General features: G+C 41.0%; 1 protein-coding gene across 2 annotated transcripts in view; it reads right to left on the bottom strand.

Annotated features, from left to right (window-relative positions):
- Nucleotides 1-18,939, bottom strand: part of aass (aminoadipate-semialdehyde synthase) — a 105,670-nt gene that overhangs the window by 66,608 nt on the left and 20,123 nt on the right. The window lies entirely within an intron of this gene.

Below are 18,939 nucleotides of genomic sequence, written 5' to 3'. Positions count from 1 at the left end.
CATCTACATGCACTGACTCAGAATGAAGAGAAACACAGATATGAACACATATGCACTTGTTGATTGAGTGAGAACTGACACACACACACGCACACAAATCGAAATGCTGATTCAATTCACTGAGAAGTGATCCACACATGCACACACATGCACACGCTGATGCAATGAAGAATGCTTTACTAACAAATGCTGCACACAAACATCCAAATACAGAATCTGTTACAACAACAAGAAGCCATTGATTGTTTATTGGTTAAATGCAGTTCATGTCACCCAGAGGGCACCTGTGTAGATTTGGGGGACAAGGTCTAAGGCAGTTTGGTTATGAAAACAATGTTTGTGTGTGATGTCTGTTTATGGCTTAAGGCCTCCACTGAATTGTTTACTGTGCTTCACATAGCCTGATAAGGAGCAGTGGTACAAAGTGAAAATGATGAATTAACGGTGTGAGCCTTATTTCGGAGCGCCACATTTTTGTGTTTGAGATTTAATTGAAGGAGGAACACACTGAAAAAGAAAAAAAAGAAAAAAAAGGGGCCAGCCCTTGGATTTACGTAAGCATCTTGCGTGTATTTAACACAATTGTCTCAGGCTTTAAAGATCTGTACGAAATCCAACAACTCAATTTGTTCTCATTGAGATGACACGATACAATCCAATAAGAGTGGTTAGTTGCTGAACTCACGGAATTCACAACACCGCATAAGATTTCAAACTACAGGAAAATCACTGGAGTTATAAGAGGCAGACAACGACACACACACCCCATGCATGCTATTGCTATTTATTGTGGATTAACCTGTCAAGGGCAAGAACAAAAGAATTCTGCCTCAAATACAGGAAATCATAGCTTTCCTGTATTTCCTACATTGTTGGCATGCTGGTTAGTGCTGTTGCTTGACAGTAAGAAGCTCCTGGGTGCAGGTCCACAGTCTGGCTAGTTTGCAGTGGTTTCTCTTTGGGTATTCTGGTTTCCTGCCACAGTAAAAAGTCATGCAGTTATTAGAGCTAGGCTAATTGATGATTCTAAATTATCCATGAATGTAAGTGCAAACGGCTGTTTGTTTCTATCTGATAAACTGGTCAGCTGTCCGGGGTGTACCCTGCCTGGTAACCTGTCACTTCAGGGTTATTTCTCAGCCCTGTTGCAACCAGGATAAAGATAGGAGGATGGTAGTTGCAATATGAAGACAACATGTAGTATTTAAGTGACCAAGTAGTATTTGGATAAAAGTTACTGAATAGTGTTGAAATAAACTGACAGAATTGAAGGATTAAAATATTCCAGGAGCTCAATTTACTCCATCTGACCATGTTTCAATTGCGTTTTATGAACACAAAATGCACAGGTTTACTGAATATGAAAAGGTTGTGTTGATTTAACTCAGTTGTTTAAGTTTCTGCCAAAGCAAAACATTTGTGTGCAACCAGTGTCCACTATTGAATTAAGTAAATCCAACATGTTTTTTGTCAGTGCAAAAAGGAGTTACGATACCTGTATTCCTACACAATATTGTCCCGGGAGGGAGAAAAACTTTCTGGTGAAGTTTTGGTTGATTTTTGGGTTTTGCTTGACACTAGGTTGATTTTATCAGTGAGATTTGGATTGTTTTCTTTCTCTAAGAGAGAGAAAGATGGTTTTATGCTTGGACATGTTTGCAATGGGCCCCAGTATTTGATATTATATGAGTATTTTATTGGTTACGTTTGTTTTTGCTTTTGTTACAGTGCACTGAAATAAGAAAATCTGAGAGGTGTGATCCACCGGTGGTGATATTTTGGTATTTTGTGAGTTCCTGATTTAACAAATCAGCTCTTTAATCCAGGCCTGAGAGATTGAACTTTAAAGCGCTATAAAATATTCTTACTGAAAACAGTCGCAAAGTATTTTTCTCCATGATTATAATGGGCTTGGGAGAAATTCACTTATATGGGACATTGATCACATGAGAAGTCCTGAGCCTAAAAGGATTGCAGCGAGTCAATCCAGTCCAAAAAACAAGGAACTGTTTTCCTTTAAAATGATGACGTCATCGTGCTGGTGATGGATGCTCGAATAGGTTGCGCATGAGACTCCATTATCAGCAATATCTGGTATGAATGTGTGTGGATGTATGCATGTAACTGGACTGTGATGGACTGACGACTAAAAGTTTTAACTGACTTGATACTGAGACAAAAACGGTACCGAATTTAGGATCAGTGAATGTCCACAAACAATTCACCCAGCCTGTAAAAGAAGGGTGGATGTTTTGTCTTGCTTTGTTTTGTTTTTGCAAGAACAGAAGGATGACAGAGACTAAGGGAGGCTGTAGTTTCACATGAGTGTGAACTGCAGACTTAACCCTTTGGTTGCTAATTTTGAGTTACTGATGTTTGCATTAAGAAAATTGTGTTTTAGTAGCTGTGTTTCGATTAATGTATCACATTATATTGTTGGGAATGTTAAATGCTAAAGTAAAGAAAAGGTTTGATTTCACTCATGACTGAACATGTTATTATTAACCATAGCAGGCTACTGTAAAGAGTCAATTAACTTTTATAGAGGGGGGGGGAAAAAAGCCAAAAAACCCTCTATTGAGGTCTATGAATAACAGGGGAATGATAGACTTGTCACACTCAAAATGGAGATATGTAATGATAAACACTGGTCCCCGTCTTTTAGGTGCTTTCTTGAAATAGTCAGCAATTTAAAAGTAGGATAGAACCGACAGGGGCATGTGCTGAGAGGTGGTGCTGCACAAGAACAAGAGCAAAATAAAGAAAAATATTGTGTTTAGCTTTGATAAATTCAAATTAAAATGTACCATTACACTCAGAGGATCAATATGAAATTCGATATATGCTAATTTTGTATGAAGTACATGACTGATAACTGTTCTGTCCTGAGCTTTTGTTTTTACAGCACCCACTTGACCACACCAACAGTTTCTCGCCACCAACAGGGGTATTTGCAAAGAATATGGAGGAGTATCATCAAAACTGGGAAAGGTAAGCCCCGAAGGGGGTGATAACACCATAACTTTCACTTATGGTTAAATTCTCAAAACTTGACCCCAAACTTGAAAATTCTTCAAACATTTAGAGACAGAGTGGATAAACATAATGTCACAAACCACATAAGGATGGGGCATTTGAATCGATAAGATGGTGAATTAACACGCCGTAAAATGTTGATCATGTTGATTATATTTATTCCAGTGTGCAGAGCAAGGTTATTATTATTAACGAAAACAAATGAAATAACGAAAACTAGAAGTGAAAAAACATTTTCGTTAACGGAAATATAATAAAAACAAAAAAGGAAAACTAACGAAAACTGTAATGAGTGTTCACAAAACTAACTAAAATTAACTGAATTTATAGCAAAATGTGTTTAGTTTCATTGATGTGTGCGTGTCATACAATAGTCAAGGGTGAAAATGAAGTTTAGTTTCCAGATTTTTTCTTGCTGTCTCATTATGCCAGCAGGTGGCAGTACGTTAGTCGAGTCGTCTGTGTTGCTGCTCCGTCCACGCGCAGAATCATGTCAGGAAAAGTCGGGAGAAAGCGCCAGAGTCCAATTTGGGATTACTTTGAATATGACTGTGTTTTGGATAAAGCAAGTGTCTTGTAGTGGACAGAGACAAATTATGAGGGACATTTATAAAACAAAAAAAATCCCACAAACCTTAAAGTGCACTTGAAAAGCTCACACAAGAAGGCTAACCTAGCTTACCTTGAAAAGGTAAGGGAGCGCACTCAAACCTCATCCCCAGAAAACAGAAGCTAACCCCAGGCAAGGCAGCGTGATGCATCCCGAGACAACAGGACGGGGACATCTACATAACTGTGTGAGTCAATTGCCTTCAAAAAGTTTATCAATTCACTTGAACCAAAATTACGAACACCCGGTGCTGTAAGAGTTAATAGTCTCAATACCCGAGGATAAGCAGAAGAGCATGACTGATATGATGAAACTGGGATTTTGTTACACTTAATTATCGCAAACACAACCAAAACTAAACTGAAACTAATCAAAACTAGACTAAACTGAAACTAAGGATTTTCAAAAAATAAAAACTAAACTAAACTAGCAAACAATTGGTAAAAACTAATTACAATGGATATAAAATTGAAAATCTGGAGTCAAAACTAAATAAAAATAAAAACTAATGAAAATTGCAGAACTATTAAAACCCTGGTCGAGACTAAGATGGCGTTGGACATCTTCAGGGCGGAAAAGGGTTGGTGTGACCAAGGTGTGGTTTGGCTTGTCGCATGTATATTTCAAGATGATATGGCTCTGGATGGACCAGTTACCAGGGCATGGAAGGAGGACAGACTCATTAAATGAGGAGAAGGAATTTTCTGGGATTGGAAATCCTCTGGGTGAGTGGTTGACTAAAAGCATGCATAAAATAAAAGCTATTTTTTGTTATTGATTGGTAATAGATTGATAATTGGCCACATTTACAGCTGTATTGACTTGTTGTGGACGCAGTCTACTTCATGTTTAAGCACTCTAATTAACAGATTGAAAATAGAGACATTAAAGGAAGAATATCCAGCGCCACCCTGTCAGACGCCAGTGACGGTGGGGCTCAGTGATGAATCAGGTGAGCTGGATTCATGGCTGAATCAAAACAAAGATTTCCCTGCTGTGGTCAGTGAGGGAAAAACAGGGGGAAATAAAATTGAAAGAGGTATTTATAAACGTTTATGTGTGAAGTTTATAAACGGGATAAAAAGGGGGTGTTTTACTGTTATTTTAGCATCAGCAGTATTGTTACATCAGAATCATATAACAAGCATTGCATTAATCATTTATTGAAGCTATTGACATTACATTAACATTTGTATTACAGTGATTGTTATAACCTCAGGTTAATCTTCTATTTACAGGTGTCAGGATAATCATATGATCTTTCATTGCAGGTGTAATCATGATCATTTTTATACATATTCAGTTTGTTGCTCATTATAGAGTTGTGCTCAAGTTAATAAGGGTTAAAAGCTACAGTCAGCGCGATGTTTGGCTGATCTATGGACTGGGGTGACTTCGAGCATAGAAGGCTGCACGCGCTTACATAACACTGATATCATGTTTTTCTTGGTGATCTTTTATTCAGTTATATCTTTTGCTAAGTTTTAAGTAGTGGCAGTTAATTAAACGACATTCATTTAATATTACATACCTGATTCAGAGCATTACACACAGATCAACTTAACAATCTGCAAGACCTTGTAGCTGCAATGTTGTGTCTCCATAAGGGACAGTTGGCTCCAGGAGATAAGTGGGAGTCAGTGCCTGTCCTCGAGAAGGAGAGAATATTCCTTTGCTGTGTCAAAAGTAGTCAACAAGTTCATATTCAAGTGAAGTTCATATTAATACAGGTTTTGTTTCTTGGCAATTCTAAGGACGCAGGCTCTGGGCAGAGCCAGGAGTTGAACAGATCTAAAATGACAATTAAATTGGTTTCATTCCCTGGCACAGGCTGACAGGACTGGAGCAACGACACTGGATAGGAGAAGGTCTCATACTTTCTAAGATATGAGGTCACTAACCTTTTCTTTTAATTTTCTAGCTCCGTTGATTTGACACATGGGAATGTGTCAAAAAAAAGGGGGGGGGGGAGTTGAGTTTTAACATCAAAAAAGGGTTATATGAACATTTTTATGACTTCATTGGTGTTTTAATAACTTAGGTATGGTAAAACTTACGCTAATAGTGACCCAGAAGGTTTCCGGACTTTTTTAGAGAATCAGTGAGAAGCATAAATCATTATTTCCATGTTTAAGCGTTAATCATTGAAATGAACTGAATAGCGTTTAGATGATAAAATGCCTGTGTTCATGAGAAGCTGAGTACCACACTGGAGAGGAAACTGTGGGACAGTAGGCGGAAGCAAACACATGATTTTTGGGGGGGCAAATGTTAGGATTAAAAATGGCTAATTTGTTTTTGATGTCTTTTGTTAAAATGAGTGGTTTTAATAATTTTCAGACACACCTTGCAAATGTGCTTATAATGAGTTGGCACTCGGTCTTTTGAAGGTCATAAGCTTCGTTTGGCGTGATGGTCCAGACTGATAAAGTGTAGGAAATGACTTGAGTGCAGAGGGCTAAATGCAAACACGCTTACACACACATAGGATATGATTAGAATAAGTCCCTGGGACATTCTGAATATTCTAAACCAATTCTGAATCACCAGGAGGTCAGTAGATAACAACATTAGATTATTAGGGCTAGGAAGAGAGGTGTTTTGGTTTTCTGTCTCTTACAGAGAAAGGAACAGACACCAGACGAGGTCACAGATATACGAGGATCCTTCACAGCAGAGACAGACACAGTGACTGCCGAGACACCAACTGGGTTCAAGTGCCATGGCGTTTGGCTCCGATTAGTCACCTCAAAAGGATGGATCCCATAAACACAGCAATAACCATGAAGGGGTTGGCGGAAATCCAGGAACACCAGACCAACGAGGTTCGAGAGGCTCTTGGGCAAAAGGGGGACACGTTCCTGTACCTTTTTCTGGGGGATACACAGGACACACAGGACCCGAGGATTCACAGATCGTTGTTTGAAATCGGGGCAGAATAATCCCCTGATCTGTGCAACGACTGAAGGGTTGTCTAACCCCTGAGGTTGAAGAAAGAAGAGCAGAGGATCACCCAACTGGACGACACTGGTGGCTGCAGCAATAAAATAAAGGCTAAAAGCTCCTTGGACAGGGGTTCTAGTCTGAGTACGTCTGAAGGGTATAAGGTAGTAGAGCAGGGCGATATGGCCAAAAATATTTATCACAATATATATTTGAAAATTTGCGATAACGATATAACTGACGATATAATTGATGCGAGACAAAATACAACTCCACAACATTACTAGCGCAAAAAGACAACCTTCCATTTATTTTCACTTAAACAAGAAGCTGGTTTTTATGTACATTAAAGCTTTATAAAAATGTAACAGTGCAAATGCAAATTCCTTGCTGAAAGTTTAACCAAAAGGCATTTCCAGTAGAAATGGGCTGACATATCCTGAGCATAACCATGTTTAATATCCACTGAAGTTAAAAAGAGGTGCTTTGCAACATTAAACTGCAGTGTGCAGTACGTATTTTTCGGACCATAAGGTGCACGGGATTATAAGGCACATTAAGCGAAACAAAGCAGTCAGATAAATCAAACTTTATTAAACTCATTCTTCTTGCTTCCTCCACTTCTGTACCATTGATTCATTAATGTTGAATTCTCTGGCAGCTGCTCTATTCCCATGTTGTTGCAGTATATTAATGACTGACCTCGTATTGTGGATGGATTATCTCAGTTGTTCTCCTGACTGAAGTTTGGTCCGTTTACAGCATCCTGCCATGCGATTACATTTGTCTCTAACTATCAGAACCTTAACGTTAACTTTTGTAAGTGGAAAAGTGTTAGTGTTCGTCCTCCAGCTTCACTGTTTATGTTATGCTAACATAGCTGCGTCGCTAGCGATCACGTAGCACATCATTATATACCAGCTAGCCCAACTTCAGTAACCCTACAAACGTCACTGCTGTTTAGTTTCCTCTCTTCATTTATGTTGGAAGTGATAGCAGAGCTGTACGTTTGAATTTTTTCAGAAATCTCTCAGTCAGAACATGCTATATCATGTTTAGGTAACTAGCGAAGCTAACTTCTGCTAGCTTCCTGCTAACTTCTAACGCCGTTAAATGTAATAAATTCTGTTTTCATAGATGCTTGGAAGTTAAACTTCATAGTTACACCTGGTAAAGCAGCAATGCTGATCGTTTTATTAAAGATGAAAGAATTTAGACAGTTTTTAACTCTCAGTGATGCTGCAGTGTTCGTTTGACCTGAAGCATACGGAGTTTAGGACCCAGATTACTCCCAGATTTAAGAGCATCTTAGTCCGACAAATACGACAATAACGACGGCCGCTTGCATGTTCTGCAAAGAAATGTGCTTTGTCGTGTATTTGACGGACAAACACCAAACCAGTTCCACATTACTGAAGTTGCACCATTTTTACAAACCAATTCTGGTTCATCTGTTTCACTCAACAATCGGCCATGTGCGTATGAAAACAAAGGCACTGCGCATGCGCGTTTTACTCATATTCTATCGCGATATTTCATTTTCCTATCGTTGCCTAACATTATACCGGTATTACCATGAACGGTATAATATGGCCCAGCCCTATAAGGTAGCACCAAAATAAAGCTGTGGGAGAACTGGGCAGTGTCATCTGTACCTGCTATTGTTGTAGTAATAGTTTTTCTTGAATCTGAACTGCGCAAACACAGAGGTCATCTCACATATGGTTCGCCCAACAGGGGGACAGAGGGCCTCAGGGGGAAGAAGAAATGAACCCAGCTACACTGGATTACAGGGTGTAGGTGAGCTCTTTATTCTAAAGAGCTCAACAGGGGGAGTGTGGGATTATAATATTATTTTATGCCATGTTAGACCCCTAATTAAAGATTGTGAATTATTATGTAGTTTTAGTTTGCATTATTCTCCTGAATTAGAAGAAGGTGATAACTATTACATTTGTTAAACTGATTTGCATTACATTAGACTGCTGATTTATTGTGAATGAATGATATTGTTTTATGATGCATTATACTGCTGAGTTATAAGAAATACTGTTCGCAGAAAGTCATCGCCTTATTTGTCTGATTAGAAGAGAACAGAACATACTGTAGTTTTCTGCCCCATCTCAGCAGGAGCAGATAAACAGGGAGCCAAGGTCGTAGCTTAGGCGCTGTGTGAGAGAAAGAATGTGAATGTTTAGGCTTTTATGATTAGGTGGGGGCCACTAGAGGCTATAAGAGTTTGACCAATGCTCCACCATTTTGAGATCTGATGCTGTCTGCGTACAGTGTCCATCTCCCACACGTTTGATCATTAAAATCATCGTTTGACTCAACCCGGCCGGACCAGTGTTGTTATTGTGGTTTTTCCTCTTGTATCCACCCCCAATATTTGAATCCGTAACAGTTGCCATCAATCAGGATTTGGCCCAGAAGCTTGAAAATGAAGGGCCAACACTGCAAATATTGACTCTTTGCATAAACTTAATGTAATTGTCAATAAAAGCCTTTGAAACGTAAACAGTGCTTGTAATTCCTACTTCAATACGTCACAGAACAACTGACAAAAAGATCTACGGCAGCAAACTTTGTGAAAAGCAATATTTGTGTCATTCTCAAACCGTTTGGCCACAACTTTACTGTCTACTTGCCTATCACTCCCACTTATTTCAGCTTGTGTCAGGGATGAAAATAATGACACAGTCTACATTACATTTATTTTTATTCCATAAAAGGATGAGAGCATGATGGTAAAGTGCAAACTGCACCCAGGACAGAACAAACTGCATTAAGCTTCTAACACAACTTCAGTTCTTTGCCAGTGCCTGCACAACAATTAGGGGAAATACCTCCAACATGCACAAACATTTGACCACACAGCATACAATTCAACTGCACAAATGTAATATCTTCGCTAAATTCTTATCAATTCCCATTCCTACTCCCTGGTATAACTCTCAAACTTAAAAAATAGAACCCGTATGTTGGGGAGGAAATGCCATCTCAATTTAGAAGATCTTTATTTGGCCTGTAAAAATAGTTTCCCCTCTGTAAATCTAGGGTGTCTTGTTATTCATCACTGACTACAGTGATGAATAAAAACAACCATAGGTTTCTCTTAGGCACTGTAGCTAGGCTAACTAAAAGTCAGCATTTTGTTAAGCCAAGCATTTGTTTAACCATAACTATTAATGACTGAATTCATTTTTTCAAAAATAAAGATTTTAACAGTGTTAGGAAGGTTGTTTTTAAAATGTATTCCACTACATATTACAGATTACATGCCCCAAAATGTATTTTGTAACGTATTCCGTTACGTTACTCAGTGAGAGTAACGTATTCTGAATACTTTATCAAATCAAATCAAATCACTTTTATTGTCACATCACATGTGCAGGCACACTGGCACAGCACATGCGAGTGAAATTCTTGTGTGCGAGCCCCACAAGCAACAGAGATGTGCAAACACAACAACACAAACGAGCAAAATACAAGAATGGCCAACCTGAAACTAATAAATATATGTACAATATATAATAGTGTATGCATTTCTGGATGTGTATACTAAATATTTCCTACGTGTGTGTGTGTGTGTGTGTGTGTGTGTGTGTGTGTGTGTGTGTGTGTGTGTGTGTATACACATTTTTACAAATTAAATAGTAAAAATAAATAAATAAAAAAAATAAAATAAAATAATAATAATAATAATAATAATAATAATAATAAAAAATATATAAATATACAGAGTTGAATATGTGCAAAACAAGTGGCATTTATATACAGTGTGGAGTGCATAATGTTGATTTAGATTACTTAATATATTATCATGCTTTTTACAACTACATGAATGTACTTTTGCTGTGTGATTTATTACTATTACTGAAGGCTACTTGTCATACCAGTACCAACTAGATTTTTAAATCTTAATATAAAATGAGTAATAATAATAATAATAATTCAAGATGGCGCCGAGTATGGCAGCCTCGTCGCGAGCTCCCCCAAGCAACGGCTTTCTTCTGTGTTTAATTTTACTTTTCCTTTATTTTTTCACGAGCAGCACTTGTCTCCTTGTGTACGACCGACAAACCTTACTGGACATAAAAGACGGTCTTTCTAATAACTTTCCGGAGTTCAAGTTTTGCAACACGGACGCTCCGTTTGCAGACCCCCCATTCATCTCACCTGAGACGCCTTTGTTCTCTGGCCCTGGAGGCCGCAAACGCCGACGCAGAGGGAGAAGATCTGGCGTTCTGGTTCGACTGAGACGGCGCACTTACAGACCACCGTTACCCAGTTTATTACTGGCTAATATGCAGTCTCTGGAGAACAAGCTGTGCGAGCTTCGGGCACGGATCTCATTCCAGCGAGAGATGCGGGACTGCTGCGTGATATGCCTCACAGAAACCTGGCTATCGGACAAAGTACCGGACTCCGCAATACAACTGCCGGGGTTCTCTGTGCACCGCGCGGACAGGTCACAGGATCTTACTGGGAAAAGCAGAGGCGGTGGTGTGTGTTTCATGATCAACAACAGCTGGTGTGATTATGCGAACGTGCACCCGGTCAAATCCTTCTGCTCACCGGACCTGGAGTACCTGATGATTAAGTGCCGGCCATTCTGGCTACCGAGGGAATTTACAGCAGTGATTATTACGGCTGTTTACATTCCCCCACAAGCCGACACTGACCGTGCACTCAGGGAACTGTACAGCGCGATCAGCAGCGAGGAAACCGCACACCCAGAGGCAGCGTTTATCACAGCCGGAGACTTTAATAAGGGAGACCTGAAGAAAGTCTCACCAAAACTCCATCAACACATCCTTTTCAACACACGTGGAAACCGGCTACTCGACCACTGTTACACCTCTTTCCGGGATGCGTACAAAGCCCTCCCCCGCGCCCCATTCGGCCAATCAGATCACTGCTCCATCCTGCTCCTGCCCGCCTACAGGCAGAAGCTGAAACAGGAAGCTCCAACCCGGAGGGCGGTGCACTGTTGGACGGACCAATCGGAGTCTGCGCTGCGGGACTGTTTTGATCACGCGGACTGGGAAATGTTTCACGTGGCCGCCAGAGACATTGATGAATACACAGACTCAGTCTGTGGATTTATCAGGAAATGCGTGGAAGATGTCGTCCCATCCAGAACAGTCAAATCCTTCCCAAATCAAAAACCCTGGATTAACGGAGATGTTCGCGTGGCACTGGCGGCACGGAACACCGCCTTTGCCTCCGCGAACACATCGGACTACAAACACGCACATTACCAACTCCGGAAGACGATCAAAGCAGCCAAACGTGAGTACAGGGACAGGGTGGAGCAACAGTTTGACAACCCTCGGAGTATGTGGCAGGGACTAAACACGATCACAGACTTTAGAGGGAAAACCAGCACACCGCAGACCACGGCCTCTCTGTGTGAGGATCTAAACGTATTCTACGCTAGATTCGACACAGCGAACACCATGAGACCGGACAGTGTGCGCACCGCGGATGACGTCAGTGCGCACACTGTGTCTGAGGAGGATGTGCGGAAGTGCTTCAGGAAGGTGAACGCACGCAAAGCTACTGGTCCGGACGGGATTCCCGGCCGCGTCCTCAGGTCATGCGCGGCTCAGCTGGCTGGAGTGTTCACACACATCTTCAACCTTTCCCTCTCTCTGTCTGTAGTCCCAGCCTGCTTCAAAATGGCCACCATCGTCCCTGTACCCAAATCCTCCACCATCTCCTCATTGAACGACTGGCGACCTGTAGCCCTGACCCCCATCGTAAGCAAATGCTTCGAGAAGCTGGCCAGGGACTTCATCTGCTCTGCACTACCCGACTCACTGGACCCTCTACAGTTTGCATACCGCCACAACAGGTCCACTGATGATGCCATAGCCCTGACACTACACACTGCCCTGTCACACCTGGAGAAGAGAGACACGTATGTGAGGATGCTGTTTGTAGATTACAGCTCAGCATTCAATACCATCGTTCCCTCGAAGCTGGACAGGAAACTGCAGGATCTAGGACTGAGCAGCTCCCTCTGCAGCTGGATCCTTAGCTTCCTGTCTGACAGACGCCAGGTGGTCAGACTGGGCAGCATCACCTCATCCCCCATCACACTGAACACTGGTGCTCCACAGGGGTGTGTACTGAGCCCTCTCCTGTACTCACTCTACACCTACGACTGCACAGCCACTAACAGCTCCAACATCATTGTGAAGTTTGCGGACGACACTACAGTGGTGGGTCTTATCACCAACAGTGATGAGACAGCTTACAGGGAGGAGGTCAGCGCCCTGACCCACTGGTGTCAAGACAACCATCTCACCCTCAACGTCGCAAAGACAAAGGAGTTGATAGTGGACTTCCGGAGGTGCAGAGAAGTACACACCCCCATCACCATCAACGGCGCTGCTGTGGAGAGAGTGAGCAGCTTCCGGTTCCTTGGAGTACATCTGGCTGAGGATCTTACGTGGTCAGTACACACAAACAAAACAGTGAAGAAGGCGCAGCAGCGCCTCTTCTTTCTCAGGAGACTGAAAAGATTCGGCATGAGCCCCCGCATCCTCAGGACCTTCTATCACTGTGCCATTGAGAGCATCCTCACTGGATGCATCACCACCTGGTATGGCAACAGCACCGCCTACAACTGCAAAGCTCTCCAGCGAGTAGTGCGGTGCTCTGAACGGATAATTGGAGGTGAGCTTCCCTCCCTCCAAGACATCTACAGGAAGCGGTGCCTGAGGAAAGCGGGGAGGATCATCAAGGACTCCAGTCACCCCAGCCATAAACTGTTCAGACTACTTCCATCAGGAAGGAGGTTCTGCAGCATCCGGTCCCGTACCAGCAGACTGAGAGACAGCTTTTTCCATCAGGCCATCAGACTGCTGAACACGTCATAGACACCTCAGCTTCACTACTGGAACTTTAACATTATGCACTCCACACTGTATATAAATGCCACTTGTTTTGCACATATTCAACTCTGTATATTTTATATATTTTATTATTATTATTATTATTATTAATTTATTTATTTTTTTAATTTTTTTTTTAACTATTTAATTTGTAAAAATGTGCATACACACACACACCACACACACACACACACGTAGGAAAATATTTAGTATACACATCCAGAAATGCATACACTATTATATATTGTACATATATTTATTAGTTTCAGGTTGGCCATTCTTGTATTTTGCTCGTTTGTGTTGTTGTGTTTGCACATCTCTGTTGCTTGTGGGGCTCGCACACAAGAATTTCACTCGCATGTGCTGTGCCAGTGTGCCTGCACATGTGATGTGACAATAAAAGTGATTTGATTTGATTTGATTTGAGTAACAGTAGGGTGGACATTACGTAAGGCTGCACTTTTTGCAGCGTTCTCGTATAGAAAACTATTCCTTGCGTATATAAAACTGGTCCACGGCTCCGAACCGTAGTAAAGGGACCTCTGGCTAATACACTCAACAAAAATATAAACGCAACACCTTTGTTACTGCTCCCATTCCCCATGGGATGGACGTAGAGACCTAAAATTCATTCCAGATACACAATATAACCATCCCTCCCAAACAGTGATCACAAATCAGTCCAAATGTGTGGTAGTGGGCACATCTGCTATATTGAGATAATCCATCCCACCTCACAGGTGTACCACATCAGGATGCTGATCTGACATCATGAGTAGTGCACAGGTGTACCTCAGACTGCCCACAACAAAAGGCCACCCTGGAATGTGCAGTTTTGTCTCACAGCAAAATGCCACAGATGCCACAAGCAATGAGGGAGCGTGCAATTGGCATGCTGACAGCAGGAATGTCAACCAGATCTGTCGCCCGTGCATTGAATGTTCATTTCTCAACCATAAGCCGTCTCCACAGGCGTTTCAGAGAATATGGCAGCACATCCAACCGGCCTCACAACCGCAGACCTCGTGTAACCACACCAGCCCAGGACCTCCACATCCAGCAGGTTCACCTCCAAGATCGTCTGAGACCAGCCACCCAGACAGCTGCTGGAACAATTGGTTTGCACAACCAAACAATTTCTGCACAAACTGTCAGAAACTGTCTCAGGGACGCTCAACTGCATGCCCGTCGTCCTCATCGGGGTCTTGACCTGACTCCAGCTCGTCGCCGTAACAGACTTGTGTGGGCAAATGCTCACATTCGATGGCGTCTGGCACGTTGGAGAGGTGTGCGCTTCACGGATGAATCATGGTTCACATTGTTCAGGGCAGATGGCAGCTGAGAATGTCCCAGTTCTTGCATGGCCAGCATACTCACCGGACATGTCACCCATTGAGCATGTTCGGGATGTGCTTGACCGGCGTATACGACAGCGTGTACCAGTTTCCACGAATATCCAACAACCTCGCACAGCAAACCAAAACAAAACACTCAAACAAAATACACAATTTCCATTACAAGTGACATTACCCTCTACAATTTTTACAAATAAATTAAAAACTGCCTAAATAGGCTTTTAGGTGATTTTTAAAATTATGAATAGAAGCCAATTCTCTAATTGCATAAGGCAACTTATTCCACTGAAAAGATGCTCTAAATATAACAGTTTTTCAAAAAGTTACTTTTAACTCGAGGAATTACTAAATTGTGGTTAGTTGAGAATCGTGTAGCATGATTATGTATTTCATCTGGATACTGCAACTGAGCATAAAAAAAAGTGTGGTGTGTTTACCAGTATTGCTTTCTTTAAAAATACAAGTAAGCCATAGTATAATTTAACTTGTACAGAAAGCCAAGAAAGTTTATCGTGCATTTTATCAATACTTGTATAATATGAACACCTTAACACTAATCTGGCCGCCCTATTTTGGACTAACTGAAGTCTGTTCAGATCTGTCTTATTAGTTGCTGACCAAATGATTGAGCAGTACTCTAGATGAGATAATACTAGTGGATTAATGACATCTTTCATAATTGAAGAAGTGATATAAAAAGAGCATTTCCTAGCTATAGCTATGCCCTGTCCCATTTTCTTAATAACAGAGTTGATGTGCTGAGACCATGAAAGGTGGTGGTTTATGGTAACACCAAGTAATTTAATCTGGGTGACCTGTTCTAATACCGATCCAGCTATGGAAAGATTTAGTTGTGGGCTGTTGACTAAGCGTACTCTACTTCCTATTAACATGGATTTGGATTTAGACACGTTTAAAATCATGTTGTTTTTACTTATCCAATCAAACACGTTCAGCAAATCTAGTTGTAATACGCTTGTCAATTCAGAGTGGCTACTGGCTGAATAAAACATGGTGGAATCATCAGCATACATTACAAGATGAGATTTATCCAGGACATACGGCAAATCATTTGTAAAGACTGAGTAGAGAAGTGGACCGAGGCAGCTGCCTTGGGGTAGACCACAGTTCATTTTACAGCCCTCCGAGAAATAACCATTATAATAAACCTTTTGCCGTCTTCCAGACAAATAACAAAAGATCATGATTTATCAAATCAAATGCAGCACTAAAATCCAAAAATACCACCCTGGCCAAATTCCCATTATCTAGATATTTATACCAGTTATCTGTCATGTGAATGAGAGCTGAACTGGTGGAATAACCAGGTTTGTAGGCATGTTGAAACTGAGTGAGTAACTGATTTTCTGTTAGGTAATGTTGAATTTGTTCATAGACAATCCTCTCCATAATTCTACTTAGAACGGGGAGTAGACTAATAGGTCTGCTATTGACACCATTAAAAACGTCATTCTTGTTTTTAGGAATGGGAATTATTTTCGATTCTTTCCACTGCAATGGAAATAAGCTGCATGCCAAAGATCTATTAAATATGTGACATATAGGAAGGGACACAAACTTGGCTGCAACTTTGAGCAGTTTATTGTCTACGTTATCAGAGCCGGAGGATGTATCGTCAGGAAGTGATATCAATAAGCACTCTACCATCTCCACATTCACTGCCTCAAACTTAAATTGGCATTGCTTATTATTCATGATAACATCCTGTATAAGACGACGTGATAAGGTGGGATCGCCTCTGCTCATTGTAGATTTTAAATTTGTTATTTTATTGCTGTAATAATTCGCAAAATAATTGGCTATGTCCTTAGCTTTACTTATAAACGTATACCCATGTAGATGTGAAACATCACCGGAGCAAGATCTCTACCCATTATATTATTTAAAACTTTCCACACCTTTTTTCTGTCCTTATTGGCCTCCTTGAGCTTAAGTTGATAATATTCTTTCTTGCGCCTATTCAATTTAGTTACTTGATTTCTTAACTCGCGATATCTTTCCCACTCTTGTGGACTGACAGACTTATGTGCTTTTGCTTTTGCCATATCCCTTTCTGACATTGCAACCTTAAGTTCATTATCTAACCAAGGTGCGTAGTTCTTTTTAACAGTAAATCTTTTTAAGGGGGCATGTTTGTCAGCCAGGTAGCAAAAGTTTTCAATAAACATAGATAATGCCATATCAGGGTCACTCTCGAGGCAGATGTCAGTCCAGTGAATTTCTTTTACGTCATTAATATACTTATCTGCACTGAAATTTTTGTATGATCTATGAAAAATAATCTTTTGTGCAGTTTTCAGTGGTTTCATTTTCTTGGTCAAACCTACAAGATTATGGTCACTATAACCAACTGGAATAGAAACAATATTAGAGCAATGCTCAGGAACATTTGTATATATATGATCAATACATGATGATGACCTATGACCTCCTGCGTTGACCGTGACCCGGGTGGGAATGGTGATCATCTGAGACAGGCAACAAGCCGACGCTGATGAACTTATCTTTTTCCTTAAAGGACAAGAAGGAGCTGACCAATTGATATTAAAGTCTCCTAATAAGAACATGTCTTTGTTTTCCTCAGTTACTCTTTCCAGCATTTCACAGATTCGTTTTACATACAACATATTACTACTTGGGGGTCTATAGCAGCAACCTGCTAATACAGGCCTGCCATAGAGCGGGTGTAACTGAACCCACACAATTTCCAGGTCGTTAAACATTAAGTCTATACGTAGTTTGCTTGCCATATTATCATTAATGTATAGGGCTACGCCCCCTCCAAATCTGTTTCTGTCCTTCCTATACAACTTATAACCGTTTATTTCAAATTCATTATTCTCTAAGGCAGCATCTAAATCTGTCTCGGAAAAAGCCAGCACACTTAGCGTATTTGTTGACAACAGTGCATGAATTTCTTGAATCTTATATTTAAGGCTACAAATATTAACATGAGCCACTTCAAAATCTTTACCGGAGAATCCGGGAATAAGTATAGGATCCGACATTTGCAGACCGATCGATCTCAACAGCTACAAATGGCAACATTGCTGAAATCTAAATATTAATTCCGGCGTTCTGTGGCCTCGGTTTAACAATTAATTTGTCATATTTCAGGACGGCAATATCACCTCTGTCTCTGGCCGCTCTCAGCTGTGGTAACAGTTCTTTCCTCTTCTTCCTGATGGACTCTGAGAAATCTTCGTTGATGTAAAGATTGGTACCTTTCAATTTTTTGGCAGATGAGAAAATTAATTGTTTATCTTTAAATCTTTGTAGTCTGACCACAATCGGCCTGGCTCGTCCATTTTCCTTGTATGGACCGACTCTGTGAGCGCGTTCAATTTGAATGCTGTCACTATCCAGGCCCAGCTTGTTCTTCAGCATATGTCGGACTTTCTCCTCTGATCCATCCCACGTTTCTGCTTTTTCATCTGTTAATCCATCCACCACAATGTTGTTCCTTCTCGATTGATTTTCTAAATAATCCATCTTGGTTGTTAATTCTCTGTGTTCCTCGCGTATGCTGCTGACCGCCGATTCAAACTCTTTTAGTTTGCTTTTAATGCACCTCTCTTCAGTTTGCAGCTCGGTGACAACCCCATCCGTGAATTGCAGGCTGGATTTAACATCCTGTACATCCCTTAGAATGCTGTCCAACCTTTTGTTAGTTCCATCCATGATTAATTGGACAAATGTCTTAAAGTTATCTTGCTGTTGATGAATCAGATCTTTGTGTAAAATTCCCGTTGCTGTTCCAGCATAGCGTTCAGCGTGCTAACACTGACATAGCTGTCATCCTCTGCCAGTAGCGCCTTGACGGCCTTCGGGGGCATATCGACCAAATCGTTTTGCCCCCCCCCACCCCACCCGTGAAGATCGCTTCGTGTACAATGGAGTTCACAAAAACGTATACGTGAATCAAAGAATGTGAATCAAATTATACGTGATACGGTGCGACATTCTTTCTTTCTTTCCACGCTCCAAGTTGTGTTCAGGTATCTACAAGTACGGCTGCCATCAGAATTCATTAAGCTGTACAATTTAAACATGATATCAGGTATCAATC

This window comes from Astatotilapia calliptera, chromosome 7, assembly GCF_964374335.1.
Source record: "Astatotilapia calliptera chromosome 7, fAstCal68.1, whole genome shotgun sequence".
Lineage (NCBI taxonomy): Eukaryota > Metazoa > Chordata > Actinopteri > Cichliformes > Cichlidae > Astatotilapia > Astatotilapia calliptera.
Note: the sequence above shows the minus strand (reverse complement) of the source record. Positions and strands in the feature narration are given on the sequence as shown.